This window comes from Amblyomma americanum, chromosome 10, assembly GCF_052857255.1.
Source record: "Amblyomma americanum isolate KBUSLIRL-KWMA chromosome 10, ASM5285725v1, whole genome shotgun sequence".
Lineage (NCBI taxonomy): Eukaryota > Metazoa > Arthropoda > Arachnida > Ixodida > Ixodidae > Amblyomma > Amblyomma americanum.
Genome location: NC_135506.1, coordinates 44,905,833 through 44,926,920, shown reverse-complemented (window position 1 = coordinate 44,926,920; position 21,088 = coordinate 44,905,833).

The following is a 21,088-nucleotide window of genomic DNA, read 5'->3' as shown; positions in this document are numbered from 1 at the left end:
ATCACATATGAGCGTGCACTATTGTCGCCCAACGTGCCGCAGTAAGGCTCATTGCAGCCAGCGGATATCTGATATAAGAATTGGTCGTATCTAAGGACATTTGTGGGCAGCCCGCCTGTTAGTGTGCTGAATTTGACGTCGGGAAAGTGCAGGCAGCCCGCATTTTCTGACTAATCACTCTATCAATGGCTGCTGTAGGCATCCCACCTGCAGCTAGTGCATAAAAAGTGGGATTTTATTGCGAAACCACGACTTCACGAGGTCAAACGGGCTCACCGAGTTTGCGTGGAGCTTTACCTTGAGGGTGACCTTGGCAAAACCATAAACAAATAAATGAAGAGAAATATTGCTGCGACCAGGATTCGAACCCGCTGCGGCAGAAACAGATGAGCTTCGCTGGCCAAAAGGATGCCAGAAACAACTGTGCATGGGTGATTTACCGCGCGTGTTTAGCTTTTGTGGCAATTGACCGGAGATTCCAAGACTGCAGAATGCCTGCTTCTGATGCGCAACTTTGCCGCTGAAAAGTGTACTGACGCCCACACGTAAGCGTGATGTTACGAGGCTTTCCACGCCTTATGAGTACTTAACACACACCGGGGGTGGTGCACAGGCTCCTGAAATTTGGCGGTAGATTTTTGCATAGGAAGTTTTTTTTTTGTGGTGTCAAGCTTTTGAGCGATGTTTTTATGTGAGTTTGCAACTATAATCGCTTCACACTGCTTTTTCAGATAAGAATGTATGCTGACTAGAAGTATAAACAACTTTGGAATTAGTGCTAGTACAACGCTGAAGGTCTTGAACGAGCAAAAAGCAACAGTCATTAAGTATACCATTTTCCTCTTGTCTCAGTCCTATCCTGCGAGTCATGTATAATTTCACCAGGATCTTGAGAAACAAGATCTTTCTAGGGCCATTGCGTTCAAGTGGTTTTAGCGATTCCGAAGTGGATACTTTGAAGTGTACGTAGCAGTGGACTATGGCGTAACATGTCGCTGTACATCATAAGGTTGAAAGATTCAAAATAATTTTCACTTTGTCCTTTTCTTTTTTTTTCGAGAACATACATGTGTAATTTTCTCACGTGTTGTAAGATCACACGGTAAACTTTCTGGCGATGGTGCATCTGGGCCTCGTGAAGGCTGGACCGAAAGGAGGAACACAACCTCCACGTTTAGATCAGTGGAGTCGGGAGCCTTCGATTGCTGCTGATAACTGCAACTGCATGCAACAACAATAACGTCGCGAAGCAGCGAAAACTATCGTGAGTTCCGCGTTGACGTGAGGTTGCCGGGCATTATGGATGAGGAATTATCTACAGCGGGTGTGGCAATGGTTGCCCGCTCCTATAAGTAAGCTATCGCTGACGCAGCATAAAATATTATCATGTCCAAAATTTCATTGGATGCGTCGGTCACGCATTTCAGTCGTATTTGGAGCATGCTGAAACGTGCAGTATGTGCGAAGGCTTAAATGCAGCCAATCATACAGTACTCCTTGTACTGCGAAAGCCCTTCTAGCTAGCAACACTTTCCAACCAGCTTGACGTCTGTTGAAGGGAAGCCTCCAGCCCAAGCGAGAAGCCTCTATCTTCATGCTCCAAAATCGACGCCCACCAGCCCCTTTCATACTGCATACACTATGTAAGGTGATGCCCTAACACCTATCGCTGCTTTGGATCCACCACCCTACCCCTTGAGACGCGTCGGCTGCGCAGCCTTTCGCACCTGTTGGCAAAGCGGGCACTGCAAAACGCGTGATGCGGTGAACTTGACGTGAGCTTCAAGATAGCCTTAGGGTCTCTTGTACTCAATTTTGCACGCCATATCGCGGTCATGCTGCGACGCCTACGCAACATAAGCCTAGAGGCGGTCCACGCATGGCGTGCTTCCCTGCCGAAGGTGCTGCACACGCGAACTGTACCTAAATTTCAACGAGGGAATATTTTATTTGTATTCTACTAGCAACGGGACTAAACATCTGATGACGGGCAATGAATAGTTCCAAGCGCCGTTCTCAGTAGCTTCGATTGAAGCAGGTTAGACCTACCAGCTCACCAGAGAGCGGTACACTGCTGGCGGCCGGCACGTCACTTAAAGAAACGCGTCACTAGCGTAGAAGCAATGCGTTCTTGATTTCATATTATAAATGAGCTTAGCTACTCGCATTTTTTGATGTCTCGAACTATCGATATATCGAGGTATTTGGCATTTCTAGTCTGGTTACGTATATCTAGGTTCGACTGTACCACTTGTATACCGTCGAAACCTCACGCTGTATGTCTGTTTGATACGATTGTTTTACCACGATATTCTGCACGATGAGCTGCTCATTCGACATCTGTATGTATCATCGTGCTTAGACCATTTTCACAAAGTTTGCCCGGTTTCATGCAGTGCTGAAATGTTCTCCGATCCCTCCATTCACAACCGGTCGTGACGCTAAAACTGGCTTAACTCTCCGGTTGTAACCAATTATAACCCTTCATTATTTCAGTCTGCCTTACAGAATACATTGTGTGCTTACAAGGCTTAATATATTTTTTTTTTCAGTTAGGCCTCTTTCTTTCTGTGTTTTATACACCAGGTGTTTCAGCGAACAGTTTCAAAATTTTCAAAAGTAGGCTTTTTGGCGTCAAAATATAGCTTTTGCGTTGCATTGCATGCAGCATGCAGCATTACATGCATTGCACCAGCATTGCAGGACACCAGTAAACTAATGAATTGTCTTAATTAGTAAGCTACTTAACTAATTTTTAATAATTAACATTTGACTAATTGAGATTGGCGCCTAGTTGGAATCAGATATTTGTAGCCGGTCATCCGTAATACCCATATCAGTTTTTATAATTTCGAAAACACGGTTACCTTTGGCGTAGTGGCTCGACAAAATTTGGCTTTTTCGAACCCGACCGCGGCGGCTGCGTTTTTATGGAAGAAAAACGGTAAGGCGACCGTGTGCTGTGCAATGTTAGTGCACGTTAAAGATCCCCAGGTGGTCGAAATTACTCCGGAGCCCTCCACTACGGCACCTCTTCCTTCTTTCACTCTCTCCTTTATCCCTTCCCTTACGGTGCGGTTCAGGTGTCCAACGATATATGAGACAGATACTGCGCCATTTCCTTTCCCCCAAAACCAATTATTATTCTTATTATTAGTTACGTGCACTCGAGGGGTTGCTTTGCCTGCATGCCTTCGAAAGCGCATGTATTTTTGCACGATGCAGCCAGATTTTGTCGAGTTACAGCGGCGAAGGAAATCGCATTTTTGAAATTCTAAAAACTGATATGGCTATCACTAACGCCCGACTACAAATCTCTAATTACAACTAGGCGCACCTAACTCTAATAGTTAAAAAGTTCATTATTAAAAATTGCTTAACCAGCTTACTGCTTAAGACGATTCATCAGTTTTCTGGTGTCCGGCAACACTGGTAATATTATGCCGCAAATGTGGTATTTTACCCCAAAAAGTGACCGAACGGTCCGCGAGTTCTACCTTGAACGATTAATAACTGAACACCTTACTCCAGTTGTAGCCAACACAGTTCTGTGCGCGTGTGTTTTATTTCCTCCAACATGAACTAATCACGCGCACAACCTGGACACATTTCTTATTGTGTAAATAGTTTGTATATATTACATCTCTCCCTATCCTCTCTTCCTGTCCCCTCACCTCTTTCATTTCATTTCTCCATTCTGCCTGCTATCCTTTATTTGCGCTGCCCCAGCTCAGGTGCTACAGTATCGATGGCAAATGCTGGGGCTAACAAAAATCTTTCCCTTCCTTTTTACTCTTATTTTAATTAAAAAAACACTCATATATGTATGCCCCCAAAATACCCATTTTGAAAGATTTTTGAAAGTGTTCACTGAAACACCCGGTATACATACGCGTTGCTTACAGACGCCGAATAAAGGGAATAGTTGAAGACCAATATGCAGAGCATCTTCTTCTACACGAATGAAAGGGGGAACAGGCCTAGGAAGCCAGTACCCACTTATTCATACAGTGTTCTTGGAGGTGTCACAGGCTGCAAGAGTCCCTGCCTAGAACTTGTCGCACGTTTGAAGCGCTGACAGTGCGCGCCGCTCGCCTAGTAACTGTTGGTTATGTGGTGCATTTTTGCCAGTTAAAAGTTCTTTTGTGTAGTGAAGGGTCCTGGAAAATTATTGGTATCCACACCTCATGTGATCGCACATTACTCGTAGAGCCGAAGAAAGGGAACTTTCCAGAAGTAAGAGGAGAACGCGTGCTCTTCCAGAGTAGTGATTCCTTTCGCATTGTAAGCCGCAGTGAATGCAGAAAAAACTCGCCAATGCCGGATCACGCGTTTCTTCAAAAAGGAACATGAAGTTCTCACTGTTGTGTTGTGCTGTCTCGAAATCGCCAAGATCCGGGAACTATTGGGAAATGGCGGCGAGGTAGACGTCAAATGTTTCGTCATCGCATCTAGTAGTCACGAGCGGCAGCCGCATGGGACAGTCAGCGTCTGCATTTAGTCATTAAATTACTGGCTGAGTATTAATAAATTAACAATAGAAGCAAAAGATTTTGCAGGCCGCGACATTTGGCATCGAAACCTGAAGCACCTAGGCTGCGGCTAGCGTGACAAAATGGACACGGAGATGACCGGGAGAGGGAAAGAAAGGGTGAGCGATAGAAAGATTAGGGCTACGGCGGCAATATACCAGGTCTTTCAGGGAAGAGTAATTTTCAAATAATGCTTTTTGGGTAAAAATATTGCTTTTGCGGCATAGTATTACCACTGTTGTTGGACACTGGAAATCCGGTGAATTGTCTTAAGTAGTAAGCTCGTTGACTACTTCCTCACAATTTGCTATTTAACTATCACAGCTTGGCAACTGCTTAGAATTCAGAGATTTTTAACCGGTCATTAGTAATGGCGATATCAGTTTTTTGAGTTTCCAAAACGTGATTATCCTCCGCGCTGTGGTTACACAAAATTTGGCAACATTGTACCAAAATGCTTACATGCGCTTTAGAAAAGCATGCAGTCAACGTAACATTTACAGTGCACATAACTAGTCTAAAAGGACACATATTGTCGAGCCACAGCGTTAAGGGCTATCGCGTTTTCTAAATTCTGGAAGATGATGTAGCTATTACTAACGACAGGATCCAAATCTCTAATTGCAACTAGGCGCTCAGCTATAATATATAAAACGGTACTCATTAACAGTTAAGTAATCAGCTTACTACTCAGAACGATTCACCGGCTTTCTGATGTCCGCCAACATGGGGAATACTATGCCGCAAAAGCCATATTTTTACAGGAAAAACCTATTTTTGAGAATCACATTGTTCTCTGAAACACATGGTACACTATGCACCACTTTTACACGACACTTTTACACCGCTGAAGAAGAACTCCTGAAGCCGTAATGCCCAGTGGGCCAACCAACTACAGCGGTAGCTCTATTCTGAAGCCACCAATGGAAATTATTGTTCGCGGTCAGAAATTTGCGCACGAATTCGTACACATCTTTCGAAAATTAAAAATTTGCCCAAATGGCACACGAAAATAACCCACGCTTTAACACAGACAAATAATGCAAAAACGCAAGCTTTGGTCTTCAAAGAACCGGATCGTGAAAGCATGTTGACTCCAGGTAGTGCGCTTGCAACCAAACGGGTTTAAATAACGTGCTCCTTCGCAGTCATTTAAAAATGAGCACTCACCCTTCGTTCGCCAATCATACGAAGGCACGACATTCAGAATTTTGATGACTTAACACCTTGCGCATCTCCTCAGAAGACGAAAAATAGCAGGCAGGTGGTAAAATATGATCCCATATTAGTTTTGCAAGCCAGAAATTGTTACTATGCAAAAACATACCGATCCAAAGAGTACTCGGAGGAAAAAACTGAATTTTAATGCTAATATCGCATTCGAACGCACCCAACTTAAAAACACGATGCAGCGATTTTAAAGAAGGAAGAGAGGCCTCATTCTACCTACATCCTTGGCCCGAAAGGTCCGGCTGATGGCACAGACGCAATGCACAGTCACATTCACAGTCTCCTGGCGGAATAAGGATGTCCTCCGCTTGGGGTTTCGGTAGGCCACTTGAATCGTCTCTTTGACCTCTAGGCAGCGGAAGTCACCATAAAGAGTGCACCGACAAGAAGGACATCTGCACATGACGGTGGGTATCCTCTGCGGAATCCTGTTGTAGTCGATGTCGTCCACTTTTTTGAACGTGCATGTGGACCTGTCGCCAACATCTTCAGACTGGGGCTGTGGCTCGCAGGATCTTCGACATGTTGCCGAAAGTACGATAGCTAGACAAGCAGTGAGGCTAAGGGTAAGAAGAATCGGCAGCACCGCTGACATTATGATGATAGCTGATTCTTCGAAGGAATCGGCTAAATAGTGCGCCTGAATGCGTTCGTTTCCAGGGCTTTCCTGCCGTGTAGTGTTCAGAAGAGCTAGATGAATTGCGGAAGAAATTACGTTTGAATACCTCCTGGACCTTTGGCTTCAAAGTCCTCTTTGGCTCTTCGTGTTCAGGAGCAGCGTAATTCCTCTTCGCTTGAAACTGATCAAATTTCGATCGTATATCCGCGTTGCCAGTTAGGTCGTCAGCGCTTGAGACAAAGTGGCACTTTAAATTTCCGTTAAATGAGCGCCATAAAAAATGCGTGAATCTGAGGCCTGCCTGTGAGCCGTGGTGAGGCGACCTTCTAGCGGCCGAGCTGATGTGCACGCCTTTTCCGATATGGACATCTCTTATAGGCTAGCTCATATCTTTGCGTAGTCGAAGACACTCCCACGCCTCAAATTCTTTTGTCTGTTGGCTTCTGGGTTTCTTTCGTTTGTTAGCGACTGCTCATCTGGTGACGTATGACTGAACGTGTGTGGGCGGCCAGTGGTTTCTATCTCGAATGATGTGACTGGTTCATGACAAATAGTGCAGTCAATTTGAAGCAGTGCTAAACAATAGCTTACTCTAAACGAGCATAGAAAGAAGTAGTACTCAAAATCGATCTTGTTGCTTCCAGTGTACATCTTCCTTAAAACCGAACGCCCGTCTTTCTACAAGTTCGCTCCGTATCAACCCAGCGTTTTTGCTGTTTTGTAACTATGGATGACTTTGTCCATCAGTACGTCGTTTGCGCTTGTCATGGTCGGGACATAACACACACCGTTTGTGTGATAGCTTCGCTCTGGAACGGAAGGGACTGGATTGCAAGTAGGTGCAAATATACCACTATACTGCTTCGCTTGCTGGAAGCTGTTTGCTCCGTTTTCCAAACGTAGTCTTAAATCTTAGAATTGAACAAGTCAACCGCATGATTACAATATAAGCTGTAAAGGTAAACTATGAGACAACGCAGCCAGCATCACCATATTAGTAAGAAAGGAGTGTCAATGTCCACCTACACCGACCATTCGAGGCCAGTGTTGTACAGTTACATGGGAAATGGGTGCTTTCATGAATGTCAACCAGGGTTTCAAGGAATTCAGTTGCTTCTGACCCATCTAGGCCTTTGAAAATGCGCTTTCATGGCGCAGAGCAACGTGCAGGTATCACAGGCTCTTTATCGTCGCGGCAGGGAAAAACCAATCTGCAAAACATTTCACTGCGATCAAGACGAATAAGCATTCGAGCGATATTTGGCACCCTCCGCTTCCTTCTCTCTGTAGACGGCGAAGTTCTAGATATACCAAGAATTCAGTGACTTGAATATACAGCATTGAATATCCTCAACCCCATTGTTGAACAAAGCGAAGTTTCATTTGCGTTAAAACAGAGTGTTCTTGCAGTCCTGGTTTTTTTTTTTTTCTGGGGGAGGGGGGGGGGGGTGCGATTCTTTAATGAGCTATGGCGGCAAGAAATCTAATACTGTGCTACTACTACGATCTTTTGGATGGTCCCTTTGACTCCCCTGAACCTATTTGAAACACTTATGGCTCGAGAGGGCAAAAGAAAGTTATTTTGGAGGTACTGCAGGGCTGTATAAAGATGTAATTTCTGAACAGCGGCACAAGAAGGGTGCGTCGTAGTGTGTGCGAATACTAAATTATTTCAGCATACACGCGTTTGGTGAATTCTGCCTTTGCTTCGATATCTTTTGTAAAGGTGATGTTTATGTGTGCTCCTTTCTGCGTACCTATGTGTGCGTGCATGTTTGGCGCTTCTGTTTTCCACGTGCTGCCCAAGTTTACGCTTCGGATGCTCATTGTGCAGGCTTCGTCTCTCTGAGCTTCCTGCGCAGAGTGAAAAAGAGGGTCGCTGCCCCATCCGTATAGGTCGGCGACACTGAGAACGTGAAATTGTGTGAACTATTTTAACATTGCTACCGTTGTAGGAGAAGAGCGCGAGAAGAATTCATATTTCGTCACCATATTCTTCAACTACGTCGGTAAGGCGAGTTCGGCCATGTCAACGTTCAAGTTTGGGATGGTCCTTTCAAAGTGGCAGAAACCAGCGTCACTCATAAGGGGACACTATAATTTGTAAGGACGCCGGAAGGATGCTTGCACGTTCTTCTTGTCTGCTCTTCTTGCTTGCTTCTTGCTTGCTGAAGTACATTAGACTTGCTCAATACTTCATTGTAAACTAGTGGCCCTTTTACAGCTTCTTTATGCAACTTACAGGGCAAAAAAAAGTTTGCAGTTGGTCACTTCATATTCAACAGCATAGCTTACACATCCTCTAACTGCAGGTACATGAACCATTTCACCCTAAATAAACTGAGCACCAGACCAGGTTAAAGCTTGTGCCCATTTTATCACCTGTGAGAAATGGGTGTTTCACCCAACGTTGAGAAGTCGAAAATACCTTGTGCCATGGCGCTATTTGCCCATAGATGTCCTTGCGCCATAAAAATTCGTAATGATCATCAGGTATTTGTAGCACAGCAAGAAACATGGCGTCGTTCCATACTAGCATTTTGAGTGACAAGGCCGGGCCGAGAAGAAGGACGCAGTCTTGAAGCTAGCGACCCGCGTGGGAGTGCAGTGAGGAGGGTTACAGCGGATGAGGGGAAAATCAAGAGACGCAGCTATCAGGCAGCGGAAATACGTTATTTTTTGTGGTTTGTGTGCCAGCTTGACATCGAAAGGAGGTGTGGCTGGTCAAACAATCTGAGCATGTTCTCGAAGATAATCCACGGGCATGAATGAATGGCTTGGGGGCTCCTCGCTTCCTCGACGCGCCCTATTAACAAACAATGGCGTGCGCTAGTCTTTCTGGCGTATGTTTCTTGCTTCCGGGGCTGTAAGTCTGTGTCGTTAACTCAACATTCGCTTCCCGGCAGGGAGAGACAAGTAGCAGCAAAGCTAGAAGAGGAAGCAGTAGGTCTTTCGCTACGGAGTATCTTGTGACTGCTGGTGATTATCGCCTGGGTGGCTGCTCAAGATAAGTAGGAAGCTGAAATAGGAAATGGAGCTGCCGTTTTAGACATAATAACGATTTGTTTGTCATTTCTGCATTAAAGTAGAAAACGTTTAACGCATATTATTCTGTCAAAGCAATACTGCATCACTAAAATGAGAAAACTCTACTTATCACGTAAACACAGAGGTCATCATTAGTCGAAGGGTTAAATATACTTTCTATTGTGACTCCACTCGTGCTTCCAAACAGACTTGCGAATCTAGCCCGCTCTATCCCCAACGACACAGCACAATTCAAGTGAGCTATTCGACGCGTTGACGCAAGAACATGTAGGTGTAATATATCGTCTGAGTGGTGCGTGGAGTCTTTAATCAGGCTTCCTGAGTTGAGCGAAATTCCCTGTATGAAACATTTCGAGGTGTAGTGCTTGGCATCAGCCGGCATTTATTTGAGAACTGGTCATGGCTAAATCTGCAGGGACTTTCGGGATATGTTCGCGGTCGCGATACGCCTCAAAGCATTGTGCGGTGCCTTCTAAGTGCATAATTAAACAGCGGAGGTGAAGAAAGGCAGTAAAGAAAAAGGTACGCCTATGCGCTGAGGCGCGTCTTAAGCGACGTCATTTATGCAAATGTGCAAATGCTTCGATCTATACACCATATGATGAACCAAGGGCGATTGCATTCCTTAATTCGTCTCGTTTCAGATCGATTCTGTTAAAGCGTGTCAGTTGAGTTGAAGTGATTTTTTTTTTTTCATACGGTATTGTTGATTTTAAATATGCTTGTCACATTCCGAAGCATATAAGTGTTGCTCTAAACTTGTTGCGGAAAATTCAGTGCAAATAAAGGACGCCGACGCGTACTTTGAAGTTATACTTGCGCTAGATAACCGAGCACCATGAGTATATATAATGGCTATTTGGTTTTATCTCTCGCTCTTGAAGTTTCTGCTAAATTTTTTTTTCTCTAAACAAAACAGGTCCCTGAATGGCGAAAGGGGCTAAACCTGCGGTAATATCTGTGATCGGCTCTAAGAAGAACGTAGTTTTAAGCTCTATCAGGAAACCGGAAATGAACAAAAACCGGGGAGCTCATGCTATTTCAGTTTTCTCGCCTATTATGCAGCGAATTTTGGTTTGTTCGACCGGTCATCGCTTTCAAATTCTTCCTGTAATTGTCGTATTTCTTACCGGAGGTGCGGGGTTCGATCCCCAGTGCCGCCGCATACCCACATGGTTTTACAGGGAAAGAAACGTTTCTCTTGCCTGGGGTGCAATGCTTCGAAAATGAATCTTTGTCCCCGCCTTGAGAATTTAAAAAATCTTCATGCCATGGCGCTGTTTAGCATATAGCTTCCCTTGCGCGATAAAAATTCATCATCATTGTCATATACACTTTATATTGCCATGACGAATAAGCACTGCTGAAGGCCGTGTAGCACTGACAGTTGATATATAAATGGGGCGAAACGTAACTTCAGCAGTTTAAAAAAAGTTGTGTAGCCTGTGCAGTTTAAATGAGTGGCAGATTGTTTACTGTCGTGTGGAACAACTGAGAGCATTTTTTTTAATTTCATCTTAATTGCTTTATTAACGGAGGGTCTAATGCAATATTCATAATGTCTCTTCCCAAGTGCTGCTTAATAAACTAGGCTGCCCACTAGCACAAGTGAAACCCCAGTGTGATAATTATCCCAAGAAGCTATCAACTTTCAAAGCCTTGAAAACATCTTATTCGATGAAAAGAATACATGATAATGTTATCAATAACCCTACGATGTTCTACACTCACCTGTCTATTGTATTTGATATATCTGTTTATGTTAATACGTCAAGAAAGATTATTACTGTTTAGAGCGTAAATAACTATGTCCCGTCTCAGCGCTGTTAAATTCTTTTCGCCTCCTTAAGCAGCGCCGCACCCTTATCCATTGAAGCTTTCCTTGTGGGATTTTTTTTTTCAAAAATTATAATGCACATGTGTACTTACATGCCATTCCTTGCTATCACAGTATGTGTGCGAAATTTGTGGAACGTGCCTCAGTTGCAGTTCTTTACTCAATAAATTGCACCAGAACGCGGCTAGCGGGAATGCTGTAGGCCATGATGGTGTCAACGCTTTTAGTGTTCACACACACTACGACTTCTCCTTCCTGTGCCGCTGATCAGAAAGTACGTCTTTACTGGGCCCTGCAGTACCTCCAAAATGATTTTGCTTTGCTATCTCAAGCCATAACTCTTTCATATAGGTTTAGTGGATTCTAAGGGACCATGCTATTGTCTATGGCTCAGCGCTCGGCTTCGAGGAGAACTTTCGACGCTACACCCACCTCGCCTTGCCCTGACCCTTGCGAGTATGATTAGTGATTGATTCATTGAGAATTAGTTATTTATTGGTGATGGCAATGATTTTGTGACGGCATAATTAAATAGTCACGTGACTATGTTTAATTGCTCATACCTCAGTGATTAATGCGGTAATCATAAAACAAGTTACATATTTGGAATCCTCTAGATACGTATAACACTTTAGACACCAATATTAACTAATGAAGCTTATATGTAGTTATAGATTGCTTAAATTAATTGCTTATAATTAATTACCTGATGTCATGATTTTACTAATGGCATATACGTAGCGGGCTCGATGAGTAGAATATGTTGGACAGCAGTATCACCTAATTAGATTAATATTTAGGTATGGATAGGCTTAACATGGCGGACATAAAGTCAGCACTCCGCAGCTCACAGTTTCATACCTCATGGCGACCGGGCACCTACCGCCTTGAGGTAAGAAAAAATGGCCCCCCAAAAAACCGAGAAACTTGCCGTGAGGTATGGAAAAGTAGCCTAATCACGCGGTAATGCATCGCATGGAAGACAGATGGCGTTACCGAACAGCTAACGCTCGTTACTTCAACGTCTTCCAGACGGCGGCCCATATTTTTTTCTGTTTCCAGAATTGATAATTAGTCCGACTTCAGTTCGCGTTGTTGCAGTAGAAGCAGTGATTTTAAAGTAGAAAGAGTGGCCTCATGCCGCCTACATTCTTGGCCTGAAAGGTTTGGCTGATGGCACAGACGCAATACATTGTCACGTTTACAGTCTCCACGCGAAGTAAGGACGTTGCCGGCTAGGCGTTTCTGTAGGCCACCTGAAATGTCTCCTTAATCTCTAGGCATCAGAAGTCATCATAAGTACTGCACAGACAAGGAGGACATCTGCACATGGCGGTGGGTATCCTCTGAGGAATCCTGTTGTAGTCGATGTCGTCCACCTTCTTGAAAATGCACATGTACCTCTCAGACACATCTTGAGACTGGGGCTGAGGCTGGTAGGATTTCGCACACAAATGCGAGTGTCCTTTAGACTGAAGGTCAAGCAGGTTCAGGATCAGAATAATCAGCAATACCTTTATCATCAGGGCAGTATCTGAAGTTTATACCGAATCACTCCTGAAAACTGCCTAGACGAATTCGTTTTAATGTATTGGCTTTCGCGAGGTCCACTGAAGCAACAAATGACGCTGGAAATTATTTGGGAGCTTCTCTGGCGCTACAAGGCAAAGTCCGACCGCAAACAACTATTGTTTGAAAGCACAGGGCCGAAGGATTTTGAATATGCCCATATACGGCTTTCTTACGCAGACGAGATGTGAAATCATCCAGGAGGCGAAGCTCTTGTGTGCGTGTTTCCGGAACGACCATCTCTCATAGCCGAGCTTAGGCCTTCGAGAAGTCGAATGCGCGCACCTCTTCACCTGTTTACGTCCACATGTCGTGCCTTTAGCATTAGCCACCTCACCCGGTGATGCATGCGCGAACGTGGGTGAACTTCTACTCTCTTCGGTTCGGAACGATGTGCCAGCTTTACGACCAAAAGGGTCGCGTAAAAAGAGCAAAGCTATATGTTAGCTCCCCGGCAATGGAGAAACAAAGCAGTACCATGGCCGGCGAATACAATCTGGACAGTGAATCCTTGATGAGACCTAAAGTTCTGCTAGTTACAAGCTCTGCTTCTATCAACACAGCGTTATTGCTATGTCTGTTATCAGTGATGTCTCGGTGCTTCGGTGGGCGTGCTTTTGATAGTTTAGTATGTGCTCCTGAAACAAGACACCGTCGTCGGGGCAGCCCGGAGGTAGGAGACGAAGGAGACGCTTGAAAATCGCTGCTACGTGACAAAGAGATCGTTGTTTTTTCGCTGGAAACTATATACTCAATAAGAAGCTAGAACTAAATCGATACACTAAACTGTACAGAATACAGCAGTTTCATAGAGGAAATTTTAAACAGACAGTAAAGCCAGTGTCGCCATCTTAGTACATTGTAATTGGAAGCGTCCACGCACGCCCAATTCCCCGACAACAGTATTGGGCAGTTATTTGTTGACTGCTGTCAAGGGTGTTCTCATTGACGTCCTCGGACGTCGAGATATTTCGGTGCAGTCTAGAAGAAAAATTTCAGGGGACATATATAACACTACCACCCCCTTATCGTAGATGGCTTTCGAGCGCCATGAAAAAATACACCACGTTTACAGGCACTGCGCACCAATAGGTATGAGTATTTCCAGGAGAACAATGCTCAAAAACAGCACGCCGTTCTTCGTAATCTACGTACAACACAGAGCGCATTGAGTTTCACTTCTAGGTTCTGAGCGCTTGGTACATTTGTTTCAGTGTGTGTGCGCGTGTGCGTGTGTGTGCGTGCGTGTGTGCGTGAGTGCGTGCGTGTGCGTGTGCGTTTGTGAGCGTGTGTGCGCGCACGCGTGTGTGGGTACGAGCTGAAGGGCATTCGTGTTATTGCAACCAAGACGGCGTTAGATCGCCGCTGCCGACGTCAGGAAAATGTCTCGTATTGTGGCCTCGCGAGATAAATTATAAACCTTTTACTGTGCGCCAACATGCGCGCATGTGTTTGTTGCATGTGCTGTCTCAAGAGGCACGTGATAAAAGCTGCGCTTTACAGTTGACGATATTTTTGTGCGTGCGTTGAGGCCGTGGCACTTCCATGTGATTCCAGACGCTACATAGCATGATAAACAGATCTACGGACAACAAAATCACTGCAGTGTCTTTGGACAACTTCTTGACGACTCCATCGGTGTTGCAAGATATAGTGTGAGATTGCAGGTGAAGACATTAGTCAAAATTCAGCTGAAATTTGCCTGAAGTGTACTGTTGCGTAACCGTAAACTATACAGCCGCCAGAGGAGTGCAAGGCAGGAAGCGTGAATCAAAACCCATTGTTTTTTCCGCAGGATATCCTTAGACAATTCCCATTTGTTGCGCGACGTCACATCGCACACTTTTTGGCGGCTCTCCATCTTGGCAGTGGCTGAGACGAGGCTGGGCTCAGCGGAAGGGTGGAGTCCAGGAGTCGCAGGTCAGTGGAACCGGGAAGTCGGCGCTCAGCGCGGATAACGGAAACCGCATGACGCTCAACATTTGAACAACGGCGAGAAGTTGCTCCTTGAGGCCTGTGCTTCCGTTCCCACTTGTATTGAGGCGTTTCTGGGCAGATATGGAAAGGTGTTTTTAGAAGGTTATTCACAACCACCAATGAATGGTGGGCTGGTTTCTAGCTTCACTTGCCAGCCCTATATATAAACAAAATTACGTGTGGTCATTGTGGCACATCATGCTTTGCCGCACTCTGTTTTTTTATGTAGTGAGCACAAAAAAGACTTGAAGAAATGATCACGTAACCTGGCAAGAGTTCCTGCGTTTAATGTTCAGGGTATCCTGTTATGTAAGGGAGTCGTGGGGGTCATGTGGGTCATGTACGTTTACGGGGAGTGGGGTCATGGGATGTGGAAAGCATTTAAGGAATCGAGTGAACCATACAATCCTTATACATAAAAAAATACATTTAATGGGTCACTGGACAATTAAATGAGTCATCAAACCCATTAAGCGCAAAATAAAAAGCAAAACACATAAAGTGATATGAAAGATAACAAAAGGGCCGATTTTCTCTAACAATAATGGGATATGCTTTTTTAAATGGGTACATAAATAAATTTTTTGAACGCTGTTTTCTTTCAAACTGGAATCTCTTTAACGACAAGATTCTTTAGCTCACTCACACATTTGTACAGTTGAAAACCGTGAGGAATACCTCATAAGTAAGTTCTGTTATTTAATTAATCATTAAACGAAAAAAAGTTGCTTTTGTTCTACGAAGCAGCCGAATTCTCACCGTCCCTGTTAGGTGTATTCGTGTTCTGCTGAAGATCACTGAACAGCCCTAAAAAACGCTGCCTACTCATTTCATAACCGCACTGTAAAGTCGAGGTTGGTTAAATAACAAAACATTTTTGTTATGTCGTTAACAATAAACATGTTCCTAATGCACGTATTAAATATCAAGATGGTGTAACTTTTCATGTAAATCAACGTACCTTCATTTTAAACATTACTCCCTCGTTCCTTTCAAAATAAGCAGATAGCATTTATCGCCACTATCCTATCCTTCATTTTTCTCTAATGAACTCAAGCATTTTCCGCACAGTAGCTGTTTTGTAGATAAGAAAAATATAAATACACTTAAAAGTTTTGTTTTCAGTGGAATTTAACTTTGCATATTCGTGGCTAAATTATTCGAACGACCGCTGCATACCGAAAAACTCCAAAGTGCAGAAGGTGATGCCTCGGCACCATTCTCGCTATAAAGATTACTCTATAATCATTGTGCAGTCCCGCTCACACCATTCAGCGTAAGATCATATGGAACACGTAATTTACTCTCTTCTTTGAAATATTTTAAAACCAATGTTTTTCTCCAACAATTTTCAGCACGATTTTTTTTCAAAACATTTTGAAGCAAAATATAGCTTTCTTTTTCATTGTTGAACTCCTGTTAATTTTCTGGAAATGGTCTCTGGCAGATTGCGTACAATGTCACATGTATGGTAAAGGCTTTATGTTTTTCATTAGCTATTCTTTTATGAACTGAACTGAATAAACATAGACGCTAATGACTCTTTGTTGTCACACTTTTCTCTGACTACGGGCCTCAGTTTATGTCAGCAAATAAATTGGTTTCTCATCTTTTCCTATTAGTTCAGGAGTTCACCACCTCAGTCTTGGGTCTCCATTTTTTTCTACACATAAATTATTTCCTTACGAACTTAGTTATTCAGTTGGTCTCTTTGAGAATGACTGTCTTATTTATAGTAAAAATAAATATAATTGTGATGCATCTATGCTGCGGTGTCATGGTGACCGAATATTCGTAATGTGGGAATTGTGGTATATGCGACTGAACCTTAACATGTGTAAGCATACGCATGTCACCCGCAGATCATACTTGTTGCCTTCAGAATAATAGCCGTTAGCTTTTATACCCTTATATGCATGTTGGCATTTGCGCTTTTAATAGGTTGTCTTTGGTATCATGCAGTAATTAATTCTACCCGCACGCTTGGCTGCCAGAAGGTTTCATTTTGCTTCAGCCTGGTTCTTTCAAAACTTCGGTAAGTGGCCTCTGTCTGGGATTTAAGCGTCCACTCAAGCCTCACGCGTCTGTCTTTATACTTTCTAATTTGCATGCCTCAAATTCCTGCCTGTTACTGTCCCTGAGCAACTGAAAAGGCGGCTTATCTACAACCTTTGTCCGTAAAGTTCCTAGACTGAGTCCATTAAAAATGTCTTTAACATTGAAATCATTTGTGTAGCACCCCTTTAAAATAGTCTTCCTTGCAGTCTATACACAGCTTCCAACGCTTCTTGAGGTCTTGGAAACCGTTGGAAAACGCTTCTTGTGGCAGGGCTTGCAGCTACTTTGTTGTGGTGTCTTGAATAGCCTCCACGCTCCGCATCCAGTTGTATTTTAGGACTCTCTTAACACGAGGCAGCAGGAAAAAATCGCATGGGGTGAGGTCAGGCGAGTATGGCAGATGGGGAGGTACAGTAATGCTGTGCTTGGCGAGAAATTTTGTCACGCAGAGAGCAGTGTGCGGCCTTGCGTTATCGTAGAGAAGGTTCCATTGTCCAGAGGCCCTTAAGTCACGGCGACGGCGTTGCAGTGCATCACTGATGTGTTGGAGCACGCGGATTATAAAACTCCTGATTCGCCGTCTGCCCTTGTGGGACGAACTCGTGGTGTATGACACGTATGGTGTCGAAAAAAACTATCAGCATCGTTTTTGTTTTGGTCTTCTGTCGCCGCACCTTTCTCGACGCCGGAGAGCTTGTGGACCTCCATTCGGTGCTCTGCCTCTTTGTTTGTGGATCGTATTGAAAACACCATGTTTCGTCTTCAGCAATGATGCTGTCGACGAATGCAGAATCCTTCTTCTTCTCTGCCTCGGAGAGCAAATCAGCGCTCACTGATGTCCGCGTGTCCTTCTGGTCCTGTGTGATGGAGTGCGGCACAAGTCTGGCATTCAGCTTTCGTTTCCCTAAGTTATCACGCAAAATTTGGCGGCATGTTGTCTTACTAATGTCGAGAGCATCTGATAGCATGCAGACTCTAATGATGCGGTCTTGCTGTACGATTTCCCTGATCCGAGCCACGTTGTTTTCATTCCGTGAGATTGAAGGGCTCCCCTGCCTTGTGTCTTCTTCCACCGACGTTCTCCCCGAAATGAACCCCTTGTGCCACTCGAAAACTCGCGCCCGCGATAATGTCTCGTTGCCGTCAGCGTCACGAAGGAGCTCATACGTCTGTGTGGCTGTCTTGCCAAGCTTCACACAGAATTTTATGTTTACAGGCTGTTTGAAGTGGACGTCCGCCTCTCCACATTCACTCACAGTAGAATGCGCAGACGATTAGTGACAACGTCTTTTTCTACATGTAGTGCTATCTAGCGGATGCCACAACAATTAGCATAAATAGCTCATGTTAGCCCGAAGAGATGGCGCTACACGCACCAACATTTGTTTTAGGGAATCATTTCGAGAGAAGACAACAAATCAGTCTCGAAACTTTACTGACAAAGGTTGTATGTGCACTGCAGAAAAATTTTGCCATAATCTAAATCTCAAACTAGAGCTTCTAATCCGACCGTCCGACATCTCATCACGCAAACATCGCCGTCACAAGTTGGCGATTCCGTCACGTAGCACTAAATGTTTTAATAATCTTTCATACCAAGCATTTCCGCCAGGTAGAATCCCTTGCCTTTTTTCATTGCTGAAATCCCGGGCGACGTTGATTTTCTCACACTCTTTATTTATCATTTTTACAAAACGTCTTTGATAGTGTGTGAAAGCTTTCATTTCTTATTGGCGTTTTTCTTTTCATGACGTTTCGTAGGTTGTTTTTTTCTTGCAGTTTTGATCGTTTCTCAGCCGGCACCATCTTTTGTATTCTTTTTCTGAGAATGCTTCTTACTGCGTTTTATTGCTTGTTCAAGATGCATATGGATGATATTGTTGCTGGTCTTTCCTAGCTGCTGATTCTACCTTTCGCAACCCGTAATTAAGACTGTTATCCAAAAAAGAAATTCCGTTGCGTTTTTTTAATTTCTTTCCGCTCTCTTCGTACCTTTGATGTAACCTACTCCCGTCTTAAGGCCTCTTGAATAAACAGCGCGAACAAAGACGAGCACAAAAGACAAGAAAGCGAACGACACGGCGCTGACTAACAACTGAGGGTTTATTGCTGATCACACAAGTATAAATACATAGATGTCGGCAATGAGGGAAAGGTTTACAAAGTGCAAAAAAACCAAATCTGTTTATTCAAGATGCTTAACCAACTAGCCCGCCAAAACGTGTTAACGTCTTAAGGCCACTGAGCTCACAGGACAAGAAAGAAATAAACTGGAAAGCGCCGTAGAACCACCGATCACATGACCAATGACACTGTGTCTTGAGTCCTTTGCTAAATGATTACGTCTTTTCAAGCAGAAGAGGGCCACGAGATCTATTACAACTCTAAAAGGCATAGCTCGTTCTACATTCTGAAAAGCTAGGCTCCTCATTACAAGAGATTATGGGGACATCTGGTGTAAACGTTTTATATGAATATTTATTTCGCGCATGTATTATGTTACGTTGTATATGTTTTTTTCAATCAATGCTTGACGAAAGTGTAGTGGCGTTGTTCCTGGTTTTGGGTTTTGATCTTTTATTTCTGCACTTCAGGGTTTTGTATAAAAAGGGCTCTTTGGTCATCCCTATAAATCCATGATTAATCATTGGCTTCGCTTTCGCAACAGCATTATGTATCGTATAAAGATGGTTTGTTTTAGATTTTAAACCAAACTGAAAAGTATGCTAAGCACGTAAATACGGGACGAAAACAAAAAGCCCGGTGCCTCTGCTCGAATCCTATTCGTTGCGTCAAAATTTATTTTAGTAACCATTCTTTGCTATCTACGCTCTTGCGCTCATTCAGAGATGTATAATAAATAAATAGCTTTAAGGCAGAGGCTGACTTTAATTTTGTAGCCATAACTAGCACTTAACTTTGCTGAAGCGCTTTCTTTTTTAAGTAATTTTGCATCAATGGGGAGCTAGCCCAATGGTATGGCCCCAGATCAGTTGACAGCTTTGAGAGATTGCCGAAAAATGACCACGATGACGTTAAGCTCGGTGTAGCACTACTCAGGCGTTGTCCTACTGCGCATAGAGGATTTTCCACACGCTCTGAAAGTAGGCGCAGATAAGAACGATCAAAAGGACCGATGTGGGAACATCGACCTTTTTGTCCCAGAAGAGGGTGTTGCTGTTTCCTTTGAGTGCCTCAAGGAGTAGGCGCAATGGGTGCGCTAAGAAAACCTTGGGGTCGCATGATGAAATCATTCTCTCCGAGTGAGATCATTTGCCTCAGTCCGTCTAATGACTAATTTATTGCCTCAGGAGGCGGCTGACTTGGCTATTATCAGCCATGGCGCCACAGGCTGCCACTGCTAGTGATAACGATAGTAAACAAGGAAGGAGATAAAAATTTCGTGAAGAATGCATGATTTCATATCTTGCTTCAAGGACAGTAAGAAATGGTTTCTTGACGGACATGAGTCTTGCACGCAGTCGATGAGTGGTGGTTGTCAATGGCTGTAGAACCATGTACTGAGAGCGAAATTACATGTTCTGGTGAGCTGAGTGCGAGATACCTTCACCGCTGCTGTTTTGATGTGAAGTTGTTCTCAATGCCTTCGTTATTGGTCGGTAATTCAGAGCTATTTCATAACCCCGCCCCCCTAAGGAGACAATGAGCCAGTCCTAATGAACAGTGTGTCATGCATCTCCCCGGAGAACACTCGGACCGAAAGAATGGACTAGGCGACAGGTGTACCCACACAGATGCACATTTAATGCACTCTACATGACGCACACACTAGCACACAAAACTAGCAAAACTAACACAAAACACAAAGACTATCAATACACACGACCCGGTAACACTGCTACTAGCATCTGCTACTAGCGTTCTACTGCTAGAGGTCGGCGTTCGTGCTCACGGTTGATTCGGTGCGGATGCGGCGTTGTATGGGTCCAGTAGCCGGCGTGGAGATGGCGTTCGACGTGCTGAGGCTGGCGTCGCTGGCGGCTTCGCTGGCTGCGTCGTATAAGCTCCCGGTCCAAGCGCCTGTGGAGGTGATGCCGGTGTTGTTGGCCTTGGGGGCGCCACCCGGATGGATGGCAACAGCGCTGGAGACACCCCTGGTCGTAGCAGATGGTAGCGTCCTCAGTTAACTCCCCGGAATGGGCTCAGGAACGGCAGGAAGTCCAGGAAGCGAAGCCGTAGAACGCGAGCTCACCGGAA